An 8,201-nucleotide genomic window follows, 5' to 3' on the forward strand; every position below is an offset into this window, starting at 1 on the left:
CCCCAGGAGTGCGTGATGGAGACTGATTGGCCCTTTGAAGAAGTTTGTAATATAATGAAGTGAAATACAAGGGACTAGCAATTCTGTCAGCATGGTACGTCTATAATCGCTACATTTTTTGTGTTGGCCTATTGCTTCAAATCAGCAGGTTGTCTTAAAAGAAACTGCTACTTACAAGAAAGAATTAAATGTATGAATTAATGTTCTAACTAGTGACTTTTGCCAGAAGGCAATGAAATACCATGTATGCTCAAAGATGCATAGAATGTTGTTTTATTTTATACGGTAATAATCTAGGTCTTTAATAATAATCAACCATTTAGTGAATGTCTGAGGATAAAATGTAAATAAGTTTTCTAGGTAATCTTCTGAGAAAGCACCGTTATTCTAAAGAAAGCCTACAAGTAATGTGCCAATAGGAAAATCAAACTTAATAAAACCGTACATGTTCTAGTTCCTTTAAATGTTATTTAACTTGAGCATTCTGGAAAACTAGATTTGATAAGCCACTCATGAATTGATTAACATAATCTATTTTTCAGAATGCTCAAGTTATTGAGGTGTATTTGAACATGTACTATTTTATTACGTTTTCATAAATTCAATGATAAAGAATTTACTTTAATAGAAAGTAGGAACTTTTGAAATCTGCAAGTTAGTAATAGCAAAATTTCCATGAAATTTTATAAAATGAAACTGTTTTCTAAAATGCAATGTTATCTCAATATTTGTTAACTTTAATTATAAGTTAAAAAATGTCTGAAATTTCCAAGTGTCACTTTATTTAAATACATGTATTTTTGACACAAATGTTTAACTTGAATCTTGAATGGATGGGGTCTATTTAACTATAATTACTTTTGTCGTTATAATAGGAAGGCCAGAGAAGATTTAAAACACATACTTAGAAAAAGGAGAAGTGGAGATGGAGGCAGGGATTTGAGTGGAGCCACACAAGCCAAAGAATGCTGCCAGCAAGGAGCAGCTGGAGATGGCAAGGGGCACATTTTCCCAGGTCCTCTGGGAAGAATATGGCCTTTCAGATGCCTTGATTTTGGTGTAGTAATACTGATTCTGGACTTCTACTGTCAAAAACTATGAGGTATAAATTGACATTGTTTTAAGTCACAAAGTTTTTTTGTTTTTGTTTTTCTGAGAGAGAGTCTCACTCTGTCACCCTGGGTCGAGTACCATGGTGTCAGAGCTCACAACAACCTCAAGTTCTCGAGCTCAAGGGGTCCTCTTGCCTCAGCTTCCCAAAAATCTGGGACTACAGGTGCTTGCCACAACACCTGGCTAATTTTTGTTTTTGTTTTTATTTTTTAGAAACAGAGTCTCACTCTTTCTCAGGCTGCTCTCCAACTCCTGAGCTCAAGCAGTCTGCCTGCCTTGGCCTCCCAGAGTGCTCAGATTACAGGCATGAGCCAAGGCACTGGGCCTTAAGTACAATGTTTTGAATGATTAGCTACACCGTCTGTCCAAAACTAATGCCTATTTACAGATCCAGACAAGTGATGTTGCTATAATAACTGAAAATGTGTAAAGGGCTTTGGAATTAGACAAATTTGAAGGAAATGACAAAAATACTTAAGTTTATAAATAGAACATTAGTAAAAGTGTTGCTATCAAGCATTCAATGCATTCACTACCTGTTGTGTATAGAAGCCAATAACAGGTCATTGGCCTTTGAGAAAAGAAAACCTTTATTGTAAGTTGACTTGCAAGTAGGCATGAGGGAATGCTCCCATCTGTCTCCCAGAGCTGAAGGCTAGATCAGGTTTTATAGGCCTAGGATAATGAGGTGTGATCTGATTGGATCTTAGAATTTAGTGATGCCAGGAGGCGTGGTCTAACCATACCAGGATATAGAATGACACCAAGGCTCACCCTGATTGGATCCTGGATTTTTCCACATGGCATCCTTTTGTTAATTCAGCCCTTGCTCCTCAGTATGGCTTGAGCAGTCAGGTTCCAGATTACATGTTTAATTCACCTGGGCATGCTCAGGTTATGTGACCTCCAACTGGGGGCCACGGCAAAAGAAGGAAAACTTACGACTTTGTTACATAAAAATTGAACCAGATGGGTCTGATGTGGTTACAATGTGAATGGTAAAAGATGCTTCTGGTGAGACCTCAGGAGAAAATAAACCACATATGGGAGACTGGTAGAAAGATGATCTTTTTTTGTACAAAGAAAACTTAGCAAAAATGTGTCGTATAGTTTGAGGATCAATAAAAATTATAAGCAATGAACTTGGACATTTATCTTAAAATGTTTCTGAAGAAAAGACTAAAGATGTAGTATACTTATCGCAAAATGCAAGAGGACAGACATTAATTGTAGGAAATAATATTTAGCAAAAATGACTTGATGATATGGGAAATTCTTACCTAGTTGGCCGTGTGTGTGTGTGTGTGTGTGTGTGTAACTATTAGAAAAGCAGGCCTTGTGAAGAAGGACCGTGGTGTAGCTGAGCAACCTATAGTTCTGAAGAGAATATCTGCGTGACTCATGGATTTACTCAATCTCCTTGCAAAAGGCAGGAGTGGAGATTATATTATATAAGAAAGAGTCATGGAGGGAGTACTTGTCTAAAGGTGTGAAACCCTCTGACATATATGGAGGGCCCACAGGGTTATTCATAATGTTCTATCAGAATAAACACTGCCACAGTAAACTGAAATAATCTGAGATATGCTAAAATAAATAAAGGCATTTTAACTGCTAAAATTCTAAAGGCAGAAAATAGGCTGACAAAACTACTGAGAATCACATATGTATTATCCTTCAAGAAAAACGAAGATGATTCTGAGGACAGGGACTTGGGCACAGAATCTATAGAACGTACAGACTGGGCTGAGAGGAAGATGTTTAGTCCATAAGCAAAGTGGCAGAAGTTGGAGTTGGGCTGCACTAGAGAAGGCAGAATTTTGAGCCATCCAGAATTATCTTCAGGCCTTGAAACCCACAAGAATTTTTTGTGTTTGATTTAAAAATTGCTTGGAACCTGTGTTTCCATTTTCTTCCTTTTGGAATGAGAATATCTAAAAAGGTAATACTATGCCTATTCCACAATTACTATCCTAACACTATCTAACTTTTCTGGTTTCACGTGTATATAGATGGAGAGAAAATTTTCCCTAGAGTCACAACCAGAGTATCGGATATACTTGATTTAGATTATTTTGACAATAAGATTTAAAATTTTGGGACTGATGGTATTTAAGTGACATTTTGAACTCGGGGTGATGCTTTAAGGAGTTGAGATTATGAGGATGTAGGAAAAGAGTGAATGTATTTGGTATCTGGGATGAACATGAATCTTTAAAGGCCAAAAATAAGATTATAATGAGCTGAATAATATCCTCCAAAATGTCATATTCTAATCTCTTGAATTTGTTGCCTTATTTGAAACAATAAATGCCTTTGCAAATCTGATTAAATTAAGAATGTTAAAATGAGACCATCCAGTATTTTTTGGGTAGTCTCTAAATTTTATCACAGGTATCCATATAAAACGGGGCAAGTGGAGATGAAACACCCAAACACAGCAGAAGGCACTGTGACTTTTCCTTGAAGTAGAGATTGAAACGCTGGCACTCATCAGAGGCTGTTCGGGGTTAAGGAACAGGTTCTCTCTTGAGCCTCCAAATGAATTTATTTCTACCAACACATCTTGATTTAAGCCCAGTGATCGTGGCATCAGATTTTTGTCCTGCTAAGCTATGAAAGAATAACTATCTCTTGTTTAAGCCACCGAATTTGTGGTAATTTGTTACAGCACTCACAGGAAACATAAAATATCAGCGATGCAATCTGATATGTGAATAGTATTAATATTTTCTGAAAAAATTTAAGGTATTCTATAATTGCTCCCAATTTAATTTAATCAATAAAAGGCTTGCTTTTATGATTATTTATACCATTTTTTTAAGGAAAATTAAGAGTATACCTGAACACAATGCTTCATATAAGAGGGTACACATCAATATCAATTTTTAAGAAGCAAAGAAATGACAAAATAGAGTAGGTAAAAGACATAAGTGCTTGTTATTTTATAATGTGGTATATATTGAATCTACTCATATGAATTTTGTTTAATTTCAAGTCTGTTTTTTAACGTCTACCTCAAGAGAGCTGTAAGGATCAAATGACTTAAAACGTACATATTTAAGTGATGTCAATTGTAAAGTAGCATGTTAATACCAAGGGCCATTGATTGTTTCACTGTATTAATTACCTCATGAGAAGCCTCTAACGCAGCTCACCCTCCAGCCTGCTCAGCTGCACTTCTCACTCCACTGTCCTGACTATCCAGTCCTGGACACAGCATTGAGAAGTGTACAGCACTCTATTTTCACCTGTTTATCCACTAGACATTTACAACCTGAAAGTTGTGTTCTTTCTTATGGTGTTGATCTGGTGCCTTACTGGCTGAATTTATCTTTGTTTTCTGAGTATTATATTTTATGGTGATTCAGTAGTCAGTGATCATGATGGACGTATGTACGGCACAGACTGTGTGCACACTTGCATGTCACACAGCTCATAGCTCTGGGACAGAACCATTCTCTGCAGAGACTTTTAAAACTTTTATGCTCTCATGTTAGCTTAAAGCTAATATCTAATCCAGGTTATATGCAATCAAACTATCTATTACACAAGGATAACTCAAATAACATAAAACATTTTTGTTTGCATTTTTCCATAGTTACTTTAAAGCCTAGTCTATATCTAAAGATTTTGTTCTTATTATAAATAAGACATCCCACTAGTCATCTTCTAAGGAAGGTATACAAGGCTCCCAAGTCCATGTTGTGTTTCTAGATTCTTCATCTCCTGCTCGAATCACACAGAACATTGTGCCATTTTTTGAGAAAGTAAGTCTTATACAGTCCCATGCCTTTCAGACTATTTGTTCTTTACTCCTAAAGTCAATTTACACCCTTATCTTTAAATAAAAACTCACCTACTCCAAGTTAGAAAATTAAAATTCTATATATACATGTCTGTGTCACCAGAAAAAAAATATTCTGTCACAATAGTGACAATCTATGTATATTTCAGCACCTGTTTCAGTCGACAAAAACTGCTCAAGGTAAAGTATTTTTGATAAGACAACAGTATTGCTAAAGTTTTACAATAAAATATTTTCGAAACAATCAGACATATAACTTTCAGTACACATGCCAAAGATATAAGGCGAAAGAGAGATTTGCGGAACAAGGGTTTAATCAAAACAAAGACAATAATATAAGCCTACAATTATAATTTGATTTTAATGTTTTTCAAAACCAATGTTTACTTTCAAAAATTGAAGCATTAATCTATTATCTATCAAGAGAAGTAATTTTAAGCTGAATAACACTGAGATCAGTTCACAAATCCAATTTCAACTCTAATATTTTACATACAATTAAACTACATTCTCTCTATGTAAGACAAATCTTTTCCTAGCATTTTTATAAGAATATTGAAAAATGATGAAACTCTTTATTTTTATAGATAGTAAAGCTGTGATACAATAAAATTGTCAAGATATGCACAGAAAATCATTGTAGATTAAAACATAAAGAAATACACCTTCTATAATCTACCACAAATGAGCGTGTTGGCTTTGAATTCACTTTCAAGCGGTTTTACAAGCTTGGCAAACATTTTTTTTTTAATGATTGAAAATACTTCTTGTATATTTTGGCTCAGAAGTTTTTCACCCTAAAACTTGAGCTAGGAATCTTTTTCTTTGTTGAAAATATGATGGAATTTTTATCCATTACTTAAACCCCAAATAACAATTATAATACTAATTATTGTGTATAGTATTATACCTCTTCTAAATAAAACTTAACTTTCACTATATAAATATAAAATAAATATAGAAAAGTTAACAAATCTATCAAAATATAAATGTAAATATACAAAGTTAACAAATTTATCAAAAAGTTTATAGATAAAAAATGGCCAATAAATTTAAAAACCAGCATATTTGTTTCGTCACTTACATTAACATAAGAAATTGCTCTGTTAAACATATAGAAATTTGAAGTCATGTCAGAAGCAACACTGTGTTTACAAAATCAATACGTTTACTTTCTAGCATGTCATATAGCATAATTATCGATATTTTGAACTTTTGGCTACCATTGGTGACAAAGTGGCTGAAACATTTAAAACTTCCATGTTTTATAATTATAAAACCTGGAAAAAATATTAAGCAAATCAAGCAAACACATAAAGCAATATGAAAATACTATAAAATAAATCCAGTGCACTGAGAGTGGAAGGGATCCTGCCTTTGAAAGACAATTCAGAGCTGCCGTTTTCCACTTACCCTATAATGCAGAAAACTGTAGGCTCGATACATTGAAGTGTCAGACTAAGAGTTTGAGACAGGCAAAACTATTGGAACATTGGGGTGCACCTCTGAATAGAAGGAAGGCCAGGCCTACATATGCATTAATGAAATATAGTACACAAAATGTGTTTTGAATGCTAAAAAGTAGTATAAAAATGAGAAGAATCATGTAAAGTATACATTCATCATTACCAATTGATCTGAGCATGCCCTGCACTGCCAGGGTAGCACTCCTATTTTATGTCCATACTTATTTTTGTCTGTTTAATTTATCAAGGCAAAGGAATCAATATTTATTCCGTCCCTGAACATCTCTTTAAACAATTTCAACAACTCTTTTTCTATAAAATTGAATGTCTTTTTATTTGGCACATAAATATTCAGGACAATCATATCACTATTTGAAGTGATTATGAAAGTAACCCATTGGAATTGTTCAATTAGTTCATAATTCATGCCATGACATGATTTGGATTGAAATTGTCTCTTCTAATTAACTTCACCTTATCCTTTTACTTACTACACCCTCAAATAATTTCACTTTGAATTGTTCCACATAGAATTAATACAGGGAATCTTTATTTGGACTAATTTTGAAACTCTTAATTTTATATAGAGTGACTAGGTTTATAGTCATGAACAAAATGTTACTGTAACACAGTATCATCCATTTTTTCATTTGCACTGATCATCCCTGAAGGAGCTCTCGGAGTCCTACTTCAAACTTCTGCAACTCTTCATTGAAGACTTCCTTCAGACTTAAGATAAGGAAAATAAAAGTTGCCGGTGGAGAGCCTAGAGTACTAGTCAGCAAATGACAGAAGAGAGATTCTCTTTTATTTCCTAGGATTTCTCTGAGATGGTTTCAAAAGCCTATATCAAAGTTTCCACCAGGATTGGGTCAGTGGGAGCCGTAAACCTCAGACTATTGATTTAACAAAGATCAGCATGGAGGCATAGGTAGATAGAAAATATCAAAGAAATGTAAGAGCTATACATGATAGGAAGACCTGGTATCTGCCTGAACAGGAGCATAGATAGCAGAGAAACTATCTATGAGAAGTTTCTAGGAGAAGCACATAGTTCTTGAAATAGTACCTTGCAAATTTCCTAAGTTGCCAAAGGACATGAATCTGTATACTAAGGATTCAGCATATATTTCATATGAAAACAAACCCATGTTTCACAGTGAAACCACAAACACCCCTGAAATGAACATTTACAATCAGCCACGGAGCCCATAATGAATATATAAAAAAGAGGAGCAATGAGACGAAGAACTGATTTTTCATAAGAAGAAAAAAGAAAACCATTAAAATCATATCTCAAGTGGACTAAGAGGAAATGTTAATCATACTAAAATTATATGGCCACGAAAATCTATTTTATAACATGGATAAAATAATGATATTTCCATGTAAAGTAAAATTGAGAGAATTCAGCAAGCTATAATTTTATTAAAAGAAAATATAAAGGATGTGTTTCACCAAAAAAGAGAATCATTGAAAGAGTAACAGAGGTGAAAATAAGTGTGAGCAAATAAAATCCTAAAAATGTTTCAAGTCATGGGACTTCATCAGACACATGAAATATTAGTGACAGCAGAGTATTAGAAACATTTGCAGCAATCTGGATGCACTGCAGACCGTTCTCCTAAGTGAAGTGTGAAGGAAAAAAAAAACCCACGTGGACTCACTATTAAATTGGAAGTGAACAATGAGCGCTCCTATGCACAGAGGAAAGTAAAACAGAGTGAAATCCACCATGGGGTAGTTGGGGGAAGGGAAAAACCAAAACCTGCCTAGTGGTAAATGAACATTGTTTGGGTGATGGGCTTGGGCAC

Source organism: Otolemur garnettii, unplaced genomic scaffold, assembly GCF_000181295.1.
Source record: "Otolemur garnettii isolate 467f Iridium unplaced genomic scaffold, OtoGar3 scaffold00033, whole genome shotgun sequence".
NCBI classification, from domain to species: domain Eukaryota; kingdom Metazoa; phylum Chordata; class Mammalia; order Primates; family Galagidae; genus Otolemur; species Otolemur garnettii.